Below are 13,878 nucleotides of genomic sequence, written 5' to 3'. Positions count from 1 at the left end.
TTAAGTAACTAGTCTAGCTATGAGGCAATTCAGGCAGTGGTGACAGATGTTCCCCTTTGCAGGCTTTGAGAATTATATATTTTTGGAATGTTGGCTTGCCACGCCAGTAGTGGATGTAACTAATGAAGTTTGGACGAGGATGGTGTATTGCTTAAGACTCATGAGTGGGAGGTGGCTAAACTGGCTATATGGCTTGTCCTGATGAATAGCCCTACAGTGGTGGATAAAGTACTCAAATTCTTTACTTAAGTAACAGTGTCAATACTGCAATATAGAAATACTCTGTTACAAGTAAAACTTGTAGGTTACTTAGTTACTTTCCACCAGTGGTAGCCTATGGCAATAAATCAGAAATATGGTTCAGTACTTTTTGTCTAAATACAGAGCCATTTTGCACCCAATGCCTCCCATATAAGACTTCTTAAGCGTTCACCAACTGTTGTTTTTGTTGTGGGGTAGAGTATTTGTCACTCATTTACACACCAGTGAAATCCATATACCCTGCATTTACCCACAGTGTCAGTCGCTCAACGGTCCTCTTCAACAATGTGGGCCTATTCACAATTATCCTGTGTTATTGTTACTTCAAGTTAATAACTGCAGCCAACGATTTGCTTTACTTTACCAGTTTTCCTTCTTAGAGAGAGACTGGTGGTTGGTGAAAGCCTGGGTACAGAGGCTAGGTGGCTGGTGATGATGATTGACTGATGATGATAAACATAATGATGATGATTGTATACTATCAACAGTTGAATATAATATTCCTGACAGTCTCTAATAATATAATAACAACAATTGTGAAGAGTGATTGTTATCATTTTGGTTATGATAGCTCAGCCAGATGCAGCGTTTAAATTTGTAATCAAAATGTTGTTGAATTACAATGTTTACGCAAGCGTGAAAAATCGCTCTAATATTTTCCTCTCAGCCTACACACAGCAAATTCCTCTGAGTAAAGATGGTGGTTCTGGACATGCACGCTCGCGCACACACACGTAAACACGTAAGTATTTTAAATTGGGTTTCTACTCGCACACCCTTTTTATATAAATACATTAATTAATGTGGGGGTCCTTGACATGAAAAAGAACCATTGCATAAGACAGGTAAGAGGAAGGCTGTTGTCACACAGCAAATAATGACATCAAAGCACACAGTAAATCAGCGTTAAATCAACACTGAGGACTGTTACAGTGCATGTGCTGATGCTGAAGGAACATTGCCTCAGCGAAACCACAGGATTTCAAATATAACACTCATACTAAACTGGTTGATCTGTGAAGAAAGAGAAACTCTACCATGAACTTCCTCTGACTAACTAGAGCAGTTCTTTGATGTGGGCAAGTCTTGGTGCAGGCTGGTCAGCTCATTATGTGACGTCACGTCAGTCAAAAGTGAAAAGAAGCTGGATTTGATTTAGCTACAATGTTACGTTGATTTGCTGTTACATTGTATCATCTGAAGGACAGGTTGTCTTGGTGCTGTTAAGAAGAGTGCTGTATCAATGTTGGAAAAGATAATATTACCTCAAATTCATTACAGATGCATCTGTCTATAAAAAATGATTGTTCCACCTACATCAATTGGTTTGTGATCCATGGACTTAACCACACTAAAAGTCACACTGTATTGCCCGCCCGGGAGGCATACTTTGGTTAGACATAGCATTGGTTAGACATAGCATTGGTCCGACTGGATTAAGGTTGGTGAGGGGTGCGTTAAAACGACCGGATTATGGTTTGTGAGGGGTGCGTTAAGGGTTGGGAGAGGGTTAAGGTTAGGTTTAGGTGTGCTGCCCCGTGGGAGGTTAGGGTTAGGGTGAGGGTTTGAGATATCGGACCAATGGTATGTCTAACCAAAAGCAAATTTGACCTATCTTAACTAGCACTGGTGAGCCACTGACCAGCACCCATGGATCAGCAGCCCCATAAGACACTTGCAGGAGTATGCATGTTGTTTTGTTTGTGAGGAAACCAGAGCACCCGGAGGAAACCCATAAGAACAGAGGGTTCATATACAAATTTCATTGCCACCACTGAGCCACAGACTACGTATCTGGTTTATACTTGGTTCTGTCAAAAAACACACAAAAAAGCAGATGTACAAGCACTCAACCTGGTTGCAACTCTTAAGTTGCACTGTGTCTCCTGCTTATCGCCTTTTAACCAATTAAACACATTGACCAGGGTACTTGATCCCCCTCCTTACATCGAATCTCTTCACTTCACGCTCGCTTATTATGATATGACATGCACAAATAGGGACACTAGGGTTCATGTGGTTAATCTAAACAACAAACATAATGAACTACCCGTCTCAGTGGGTGACACAGGCCATGTAGCAGAAATAGACAACAAAGGTATCAGCAGCAGCTGGACTAAAGAAAAGACATAGTATCAGTGAAAACCAAAACAAATCACTGTGGGGTATTGTCTAGTTATTGTTTTCCTTGTCCTGAGAATTTCCAAACGCACTTATCAACATAAGAAAACATTCTGCTCAGAGTTGATAGAATGAGATTGGACAGCTGTTGATAAAGCTGGACTTTCTTCCATGATCAAAGCAGGCCTGATGTGAGCATGCACCCGCAACTCACCCCACCTCTTCAAAACAGGAGAAATGAGTGGAGCAGAGAATGGAGGAGAGGAGGGACACTTGGTTATACACTAACTGATGGATAGAAGTGATGGATTGCAGCCAATGGTGATAACCGTGTGTGTGTGTGCGCGCCTAAGCTTCTGATCTTCGATTGTACTTACCGCTCGCTTGTTCAACATCCAACAGTTTTTTGGCTTTTAGTTACTATAAATATAGTCTAGGTCTAGGAAACAAATACAGACCCCTGAGTCAGTCCTGAAATGGATGTAGGCCTACTTGACATTACATGTAATTGGGATTTTGCAGTGGTGGAAAAAAGTACTCAATGGTTTTACTTAAGTAAAAGTATCAATCCTGCAATGCAACTACTCCATTACAAGTAAATTAATTCAAAATGTACTTGAGTTAAAGTACAAAAGTACTGGCATCAAAACGTACTTAAAGTACCAAAAGTAAGTAGGCTACTCACTATGCAGAATGTCCCATTTCAAGTATTCGAATGTATACAAATATTTAGAAAATAGCCGAATTACAAGCTCACAATGCTTCGCATCATAACACATTGTGAGCTTGTAGATCATCATTTCAAATGGCCGCAATGTATATAGGGCTGAAGTGGGTAATGTATGTTTTGTAATAATAATCAAAGTAACTAGTAACTAAAGTTTTTAAATATATCTAGTGGAGTAAAAGTACAATATTTGCCTCTGAGAAACAGACATATGATGCAGGAAGGTATTAGGACCAATAAAAATAATAATAATTAAATTGCTTTTGTTTAACCGTATTGACTAACTCGACAGTTCTCACCAGTCATGTAGGAGTGCTGCCTTAGTGATACAAAGGTGAGAAAGGGTGTCCAGGAGAAGCTAGTGGTTGATTACTATGTCAAACGCTGCAACATACGTTAAGAAGGATGATAACTGAGGAGTGGGAGGTAGCTGGGGCAGCAAAGAGTGCCTCTGTGGCTGTGAGAAGTGCTGTTTAAAGGAGAATTCCGGACTAACCATTTTCTTAGAGAAGAGGGGTCCCATCTGGACAGGCTTCAAGCACACTCTTGAGTATATTAAAAAGCCTTTATTCACTCGACAGGGCTATGAATTAAATAAAAAAAACAATTAAAAGCCACCAAACGCAGACAGGTTTCGACACGCCGTGTCTTCATCAGGGCGTGGCTATAGAGGACTGACACCATTGGTTCATGTCCTCTTATTATATGCTCCCTGTGACCAAAGGGCACCAATAATGTGGTTACAACACCATTGGGGCACAGTGCAAAAAATAAATACGGCATAATATATGGCCACATTTAGTGACATTTTTACATACATCCAGATGGGACCCCTCTTCTCTATGAACTAGTTTTTAATTCTGAGCACCTCATCACTACAGGACTGGAGTTATCACAATTTTTGTATCTCAGCAGCACTCGGCTCGCCTCTATTCTTTAACCATTTTCTTACCTTAATCAGATGTTATTATATCCAATAATGAGTGGTAGAGGTGGTTGAGCACACTGCAGCTCAGAGCGTGCACGGTGGGCCTTACAGTAGTTCGCCTTTTTACGGCAGGCCATTTGGGACAAAACACTGTGGAGCGTATCTAGTCATGCTGAAAGACAGATGTGGCGCTGCTCTGCGGCGACATGGACACAAGGGCTTCGCAGCAACTTTCGCAGGCGGGTCCTTGGGGTCCAAGACAAATTTCTCCCTCGGGAGACAAAATAAAGAAACCTTGAACCTTGAACCTTGAAGATGTCAACAAAAATATGTTTTTTGTTTTCCCAGAGCGATCAAAATAAGCGATTTAGCATAAGATGCACTGCGGACGGTCGGAGCTGCGGTGCGACCTACCACCTCTACCACTCATTCTATGATTAGATTAATGTAAGAAAATGGTTAGTCCGGATTTCTCCCTTAAGTGGATCGTGAGAGTTGGTTAAAGAGGAACAACTCGTTCATGAGTTTTGGAAAGAAAAGAAAGGACTCAAGGAGTGATACCAGTCTGTAGTTCTGTAGTTGATTTCTTGAGGAGCAGGCCTTTTCAGACGGAGAGTGACTGACGCACCAAGTAATTGAGTTTCAATGAGAGGCATGCATTTATTTTGGACGTGCGGAGAAGTCGATTACGCAAGGGCGTTTCACAGGACGTGGTCCTGTGAAATTGTTGCGCGTAAGTTACTCAAGACTGCAGGGTCTTCAAGTTTTTTACAGCTTTGTGTGTACTATGTGTGTCAGCATGAGCACGGAATGTGCTCAGCTGATTGGCTGAGCACGGAATGTGATGTATGATGATGTATGATGATAAGACCGCCGCTTCACTTCACACTAGTGTACTTTCTTTAGGTAACAGCCTAAAGGCCCACACATAGGCTACTCCAGTTTTAAGTTATCAGCAGCGTGACGTCATGTTGTAGGGAAAACTAACTAAACTAACTAAAATCACACCTGTGTGAAGTAAGTGGTGCAACTCCGTGAGGGCGTCCCCGGAAACGGTTGAGAAATGACAGAGTTACCGTGGGGGGGAGGAGGGGTCCCCAGGGGGTCCCTCTACGGTACTGTACTGTACTGTCACTGTACTGTGCTGTCACACCCGAAAGCATCATATATACAGTTAATGTGTGTGTGTGTGTGTGTGTGTGGGTGTGTGTATGTATGTGTGTGTGTATGTATGTGTGTGTGTGTGCAATCTACTTGTGTTTATCTTCGGCAGCCTAGGACACGTACATAGTTTGGTTGTAAGAGGCTTGTGTGTGTGTGTGTGTGTGTGTGTGTGTGTGTGTGTGTGTGTGTGTGTGTGTGTGTGTGTGTGTGTGTGTGTGTGTGTGTGTGTGTGTGTGAGTGCATGTGTGTGTGTGTGTGTGTGTGTGTGTGTGTGTGTGTGTGTGTGTGTGTGTTAGGCTGTGCAACAGTGACACTTGGTTGTGAAAACCAACCAAACGCTATTTTCGTGCTCGGACAGACCCATCCAGCCAGCCACCCAGCCAGCCAGCCACCCACCCACAGACACACAAAGCTCCTTAATGAAGTGGTTGCACCACTTAAAAACCTTTGGTTGTAGAAAACGTCTGTTTTTACACCCTATATAACCTCACACAAATTCAACTCACATTCTAAAGACATGATGAAGGGCTGGTCCCGACCCCCCCCCCCCCCCGAAAAAAAACCTATTAATAAAAGTTGGCTTTATACTGTATTTATTTATTTTATTTCTATAAGATATGAGGTTTCTTATCTGACAACAGTATTATGTAACTCAGCCAATTAGTAGGGAAGATGAGAGGCAATGCTTCAATCTTGCTGCTAATTGGCCAGGCTCACAGCTGACAGCCAAGGGAACAGAAGAGGGTGACAGGATGAGCGCAGCGACCTGCAGTGACTCCTGTTACACAGTGACATCTCTCTCTCTCTCTCTCTCGCTCTAATCTTTCTTTCTCTCTCTCTCTCTCTCTCTCTCTCCCCTACTTCTTCTTCGTGCTGACCCTTTCTCTATCTCTAAGCTTAATTTATATTTCATCGCACAATGGTGTAGCTCACCGATATATTAATAATATATTCATAACAATATAAATTAGCTTCACGTTTGCTCTCTCTCTCTCTCCTGTCTATCTAAAAACACACATACTAAAAACCCGCTTCATCGGATCTGGCTGATATGTGATTTCTAATTCTATTTCAGAAATCACATCACATTCTATTCCCCAAATTATCTAACGTGTGCAGAGAATAAGAAGGAAAAAAAGTTACCTTTTCATAGTAATATTGCTTTGGCACTGGCAGCAGTGGGCTGGACTTCCTGCCTGTTATGACAGGAAGATCAATTCTTCCCGAACCTCTGATTACGGAGGTTCTCTGGAGGACACCGCTTTATCTTTCAGGAGATAAGTTAATGGTGGCACATTTGTCTACTGCAAGTTAACGGAATTCAAACTGGGCAAAATGAGGAAATGCATTGTTGGCACTGCTGAAAACCACAGTGGATCGGTGGCCCTGAAAGAACAGGGTTTTACTTGTAGCCTCCCTGGTATAATCTAATAATGATCCTGTTTTCCATTATCTTATTTAATTTCAAGATTTCAGCCACCCACGGAAGAAGGAAAAAGGGCTAACAAGGCTTGTTTGTGGGTCTGGCTAACTAAATTAAGGCCAAGGGTTTTTAGTCCCTTTTCTGCTGTGAAAGCTTGACGCATTGATTTGGCCCGTTGGTCCAGCACAGAGGAAACCTTCTTTCAAACATGGGTGTGAGTATTGTGTAGTGCTGGGATTGTCTTCCTTGTTTCCTTGTTTGTTATTCAATATAGTAGACACTGACAGCAACATTTCTGACTAGAGCACATGAGGCTGTAGGTCTGAAGAATATTGTGATGACTGATGAGTCAATTATTGTTCTTATAAATACTTAGCTGGGGGGGGGGCTATAGTACAATGTAGGCTGCAATCAGTCAATTAGACATTAAACCAAAATGTACAAATTATATATATTGAGTATTGACCAACTGTATGGGGTCAATAATTAGCTATTAGGATTTCATAACATGGACCGTATTAATGTAGATGTGCTTCAGACTATATTACTGATTCTCTTGTGTATCCATATATTGCCTTTGTCTTTTGTTTACGGGGTTTGTTATTAAAAGGATTAAAGATTAAAGATTAAAAGGATTCTGCTTCCCTTTGATTGTACAGACAGACTGATGTTTTTTCATTAAGAGGGGCTTGACAAGCTGTGTGGACAGGTCACAGACACTGCTCCAGGCTTCAGCAAGACTGCTGCGCTTGCTATCAACAACCAACAATAATAGTGCATGTGGTGCCATTAAAGGAATGTTATATCTACTCAGCCAGTGTTCCCAACAAGACATCCCTTGTGAGTTAAAGAAGTAAAAGCGTGTGAAGTCATAATGTTCATTCTGTGTAACAGGTGCTGATGGGATCTTTCACAGTGCTCACTGTGTCATTAACATAACAAGTTCCAATTAAAGCTTTATGGTCTCAACTAATAGTCCCGGTTTCATAGTAATGTATTTGAGTTGGGAAAAGAATCATCATCAGTAATAGTGAATAGAGTGTTCACTGTTCAGCGTAAATGTCTCTAAGTTGATAAGGAAAAGCAAAGCAGTTGTTTCTGGAAGGTTCAATATAAAGGATGCTGGGACGCCCTATAGTTCACCTGGTAGAGTGTGTACGATATTAAGTCCATTCGTTTGAATCCGACCTGAGGCCTAACATCATATCCCCTCGCTCCTGTTCACTGTCGAATACAGTTGAAAAAATAATTTCAGGATAAAGGAAGAAATCATGACCTGTGTGTGTGTGTGCGTGTGTGTGTGTGTGTGTGTGTGTGTGTGTGTGTGTGTGTGTGTGTGTGTGTGTGTGTGTGTGTGTGCGTGCGTGCGTGCGTGCGTGCGTGCGTGCGTGCGTGCGTGCGTGCGTGCGTGCGTGCGTGCGTGCAGGTGTGCGTGAGAGAGAGAGTCACTAGACAAATGATAGCCAACAAAAATGACAAATGAATGAACATGATGGAGCATTATGCAAAACTCTTCACAGGCCGTTGAGATGAGAGGCAGAGCTCTATGCAGTATGGCCAGGGCAAGGATATAACCACCTATAACGATAACAGCAGCTACATCCTCCCTCTACGGAAGGTATAAGGTGCTGTAAGTGGATAGGAAAGGTTTAATGATATCCATACCACCGCTCACCGGGCAAATCCTGTTATGTCAAGGCAGACGAGGTGGCAGCCATTCAGACGCATGCTGTTTTAGCGAGCCCATTGGGAAAATGGTCTCAAACAGCAATGGGGTCTATATAGCACCAGGGACACGGCCTCTGTAGTCTGTACTATAGGCTACTCACTGTATGCTTCTGGTCTCTCCACTGTAGCTCTCTCTCTCTCTCTGTGTTTTTCTTGCTCTCGCGCTCTTGTTCTCTTTCCTTTCTTCCCATGCTTTTTCACGTGGTGCCAACTCTCCTTCCCCAGCACCCTCAGCAGTTCTCTTGCTCTCCTTTGGTATAAAACTGGCTCTCTGCCTGTCTTTGCTTCAGAGGTGCCAGTCAGTATCAGTCGAGCGCATAATTAGCTCACAGGCTTCATAACGGAGAGGGACAAATAAAGAGCAAATGGCAGAACCGGGATGAAGAGCTGCGCAGAGGATCAAATTCACAGTGCGTCATTGAAAGCCTTCAATGGAGAAAGTTCCAAATCTGATGTCAATGAGCACTGAGCAGTGAGCAGTGAAGCAAAAAGGTGATTTGGGTTCATTTGAACTCAAATTACATGCAGTCTCCTACAGTATCTGGTGCTGGGAGTCTGGTGCAACGCGTCGCACAGGTCCTGGGCCTGGTGAGAGCAGGAGGGGCCCAGACAGGAGTCAACCCACAGAGCCTAGTCTCACCATGCGCCAGGGCTCTGATCCTCCCAGTCCCGGTAGAGTAGTTCCGGAGCAACGGATTGTGTGGCCTTGGTCTTGCCCTAATGGGACTGATCGAGGGTAGCTACTGGGACATAAGTCGGGACTTGATCACCCCGGATGGGTCACCTGAGTGAGGGGTATGATGTTCGAGAGACCCGAAACCCTGATGACCTTGGGATACATCACTGAGGATACATCCCAGGTGCATCCATGGGATGTATTTTTATAACGTACTGTAGTAGTACCAGCCATGCCTGGTACTATATGGATCCATCAATTTGAGCAAGTAATAACTTAGTTACTTTGTTAGTCATCTGCGATTTAGTTAAGATACATGCACAATTGACTGGATGTGCACAGTTCCACTTTTTTCATGCAACCTTTTAATTGCACAAATATGCAGAATGTCAGCCCATGAAGTATGAATTATATTTCCAGTGTGCAATGCCATCATGCAATGAAGTATATGAACCAGGCTTTACTGTTACACTGTCGCAATGAAACAAGAAACACCACTGATAGGCCGAAACTCCATCCTTACTGATCCACTGGCCACATCCAAGGGGCGGCGGTGACTCATGGCTAGAGTGGCCGGATGGTAACCGCAAGGTTGCCAGTTCGAACCCGGGCTCCCCCAGAGTTTGTGTCGAAGTGTCCTTGAGCAAGACACTGAACCCCTAATTGCTCCTGATGTGCTGATTAGGTGCCTTGCATGGTTTCCGCTGCCATCGGTGTATGAATGTGTGTGAATGGTTGAATGTAATGCACAATCTATGTAAAGCAAGGTGCTATATAAAATGCACCATTTACATCCAAGCATGCAGTAAATCCTTAGATTCGCAGCTAAAACCTGAGCACATTTCTTTAAACTTCTCAGGGAGTTCGCTCTACCCCATGTTTTGTTTTTCATTAGATGTGGCTTAAGAGTTCAACCCCTTAACAATAGAGAGTGGCTTGTTGTTCGAGGTATTAGGTTTATGGTTGGTTCGTCTGTTCTGTTTGTGGCACCCATAATGCACACAACACCCGGGAATTGAACACAGGTCTCCCGCATGGAAAGCATCTTAACCACTGTGGCTCAAGAGGTAGAGCAGGTCGTCCAATGATCCATGGGTCGGCGGTTCGAATCCCGGCTCCTCCTGGCTACATGTCGAAGTGTCCTTGGGCAAGACACTGAACCCCAAATTGCTCCCGACGTGCTGGTTGGTACCTTGCATGGCTTCCGCCGCAATCGGTGTATGAATGTGTGTGTGAATGGGTGAATGTAATGCATCTATGTAAAGCGCCTTGGATAAAGGCGCTATATAAATGCACCATTTACCATTTACCATTTAACCACTAAGCCAAAGGGATATCCCTATAACTCAGGGCTACACTCACCCCCTTTTGACCACCTCCCACAGGTCACGGCACCATTGTAACACCCGGGAATCGAACCTGGGTCTCCCGCGTGAAAAGTCAACAGCTTAATCACTAACCCAAAGGGATATCCATATATGACTCTGGGGAGATATTAGATGTTTTAGGTCATCAGGCTGAGGTTGTGAGCCACTCTGCTACACACCCATAATGCAAACCTACTGTATGTACATGCACCACTATACATGTTGAAAGGGACTCAGTGGGGAACAGGTGTCGAACATGCTGCCAAACACAGAACCCCAAGTCCTGTGATATATGGAGTGACAACGGACGGTAGGCACCGTAATCCGCCACCGACATCAACACTCTCTGGTACATGAACAACAAGAAGCACGAGGAGGAGAGCAACGATGGAGAGAGCGGGAGAGCAGTGGAAGAGAGAGTACTGTAGTAGCTCCAGTTCCTACTATCAACACAGCACATGGGAGCAGCGTCACTATGGTAACGGTGGTCGGTGGATTAACCATCTCTTACATAACAGGGTCTATAGATTTAAGACCCGCAGGATAAGGAGCCATGCTGTGCTGTTTTGTGTAGTGACTTGAGTACTATCATGTTGCCACGGATGCAACAAATCACTGTGCATCTGTGCGAGCATCCGTGCTGTATCCACACATGCTCATTTTTAGGTTTTTGTTCCTTAAGTAAATTGTTTTGAAGTTAGCTCTTATGCTGCGTTCACACGGGCAGATGCAAAAGATACAAAGATGCAAAGCTGCACAGTGTATTTGTAGCTGTTACTTTAGCAGCAGCTACAAACGTCGGGTGCATCTTTGCATCTTCATGTCGCTGGCTTCCATTAACAATGAATGGTAGACTGTAGCTTTGCATCTGACCGCGTAAACACTGCATTAAGCAGAATAGTAATAAACAAGACAGGGCCAAAACCGAGCATTTGGCTGAACCAAAACCCCAAAAATATATATAGGGTCTTTTAGTTTTTCAGGGTAGGCTAATTAAGTCATTAATTACATATTATGCAGAACGTAAGACATGTTTTTATATTTTGACTGAAAAAAAAGGTTCTGTATGTGTATTTAATTTAGAAAATTGATTGATTGATTGATTGATTGATTAACAGTATTTAAGAAGTATTTATTAACAGTTTGCAGAATTACAGTACATTTCAAGCACAACTCAATACAAAAACTGTTAACTGTGAGTGGACGAGTGTGTGAGCATTACACTTGTTTACAAGAGGGTCGACCATGTTAAATTCATCATAACATTTAGACACGTACAAATATACACTTCTACAGTATATAGCCAAAAAATAGGAAATCATAAAGGAGGTAAAAAGGGGGAAAAACATATACAGTGAGGGGAAAAAGGGGTGGGTGGGGGATTCAGATTTTACGGGGCCAGTACATGGGTATCTTGGTGGTGTATCGAATCGTGTGGCCCAGACCCATTGCAAGATGCTGTACTCTGTCGTCAACCCTAAGCCATTCCATTCCAACCTGTCAAAGTGAGCAGGGGTGAGGTGGGTTCGGGGAGTGAGGCCAAGTAGTAGCCTGACCAGTTTGTTTTAGGAAATCTGGAGCCTTGTGTTAAGGGCCTTTGAGGTGCTGTAGTACCAAGAGGTGCATGCATAGTCGAAGAAACCTTGTACGAGGGCTCCTGTTAGGGTCTTCAAGGTGTTTTTGTTGACCAGTGAGGAGATCAGTAGGAATCTTGTTCTTTGGTTGACTTTTTTGATTACATTGGTGGCCATTTTATCACCAGAAAGATTTGCCTCCACGATGGAACCTAGGTAGGTAATTTCATCTTTTCGTGTGATAATATTCACCCACTCACATTTAGGTTAATCTGTTACTTCCATTTCCCTGATTCGCCTACCATACTCTGTTGAAGGATCATGTCTTAAAGGACCACTTCACCACTTTTCAACCTCTCTTCATAATTATAATTGGTCCTCACTAATCATGATAAAATAAAATAAATTCTACTCAGTCTGTGTCTCATAGGAGGGCTGTGGGCAGTTCAGAAACCCATCCACCAGTGACATCATCGATGGGGAATCCAAGCTAATAGAAACTGCAGGCTTTCTATTCCTGAAAAGTTGTAATGCGAAAATGGAAGCCATTGTTCTCACAATGATAAAAAATATATGTTTATGTTTTTCTATTTTAAATCTATCAATCTAAATGTTTAAAAAAAATCACACCCGTGTGAACTGAGTGGTGCAGTGACGTCACACACTAACCATAGCAACCGTGCTCATCTGTACGTGGCCCCACGTACAAATGTAGAAAAAGATAAGCACCCCTGATTGATATGTAAGCTCATGTTCGTTCTCTTAGCAACAAAGTGCATGTTTTTTCCTCCAGCAATGCCTTTCCTTTTGATTGTGTCAATTATGAGTGTAAAGGGGCTGCTTTGTGCTTTCACCATATTATTAGACATCTTCAGGCTAGATTGAATATAAATAGCCCTTTCCTGTCCTTGTAGCTGATTGAAATTGAGCTGCGTTTTCTTGGCTACAATATACCATTCGATTTCATACATGGCTAATCCCCTGAGTTGCTTTATAATCAGGTTTTCTGATATAACATTGTGCTTGTCAGAGCATTTATATATAAATATATAAAAACTGTACTCTGTCGAGTGCCTACTTGCGCGTTGCACACAAGTAGGCCATTTGGCCTACTAGTGCGCATGGCAGAGCATGCACGTACTGTCGACCGCTACGAACTTTCAATTCTCAGCCGCCCTGTAAAACATTGGAATGAAATACTAAAGTCGGGTTATAACTGGCTGTCAATGGTGACGTAATTACGATATGTTTCAATATTGGTTGGGTAACAGGTAACGTATGTATATGTAAGTTCTAAGTTGAAAGTACTATACTGTGGTCGGCTGGCTTTTATGTGCGTATGCTCGGAGGTATATACAGTATACTGATGACTAATTAAGATATGTATCAATGCCTCGATGGTGACGTAATAAAGATAGGTTTCAGATTACATACATATACAGACATTACCTTAAATTCACCCGACACTGAAACATATCGTCACCATCGACAGCCAGTTAAAACCTGACATTGAAACATATCTTAATTACGTCACCATCAACAGTATATACGTATACCTCCGAGCATACGCACATTCGTACGAGCACGACCACAGTACTTGTGTGCTCTGCTTGCGCAAGTAATACAAATAAACTGTATCATCAGGGGAAGATATCAAGCAGGCTGATTAAGATGCTAATTCCAAACCATAATTGGGACAGGCATTCTGTACTGTATAGACAGATTGTGTCACAAGCATTGTCACAACTTGGACTGTGTATACTTTATTTGGCTCTGTCTCTGTCAAACCAGGCAGCGTAGGTGGTGAGCCGTTGACTCAATGTAACAGCTCCAAAATAAGAATCCAACTGTGATACCAAGTTGCACACTTTCCCAGAAACATTAGTTGGCCTCGCAAATGTATAGACAA

General features: G+C 42.8%; 1 protein-coding gene across 1 annotated transcript in view; it reads right to left on the bottom strand.

The window, feature by feature from the left end:
• The window catches only part of LOC306934906 (lactase/phlorizin hydrolase-like), a gene marked incomplete at both ends in the record, with an annotated part of 64,562 nt that overhangs the window by 19,974 nt on the left and 30,710 nt on the right, over positions 1-13,878 (bottom strand). The window lies entirely within an intron of this gene.

Source organism: Electrona antarctica (assembly GCF_951216825.1).
Source record: "Electrona antarctica genome assembly, chromosome: 13".
Classification (NCBI taxonomy): Eukaryota; Metazoa; Chordata; class Actinopteri; order Myctophiformes; family Myctophidae; genus Electrona; species Electrona antarctica.
The sequence above is the reverse complement of the archived record's forward strand: the minus strand, read 5'-3'. Positions and strand labels throughout refer to the sequence as shown.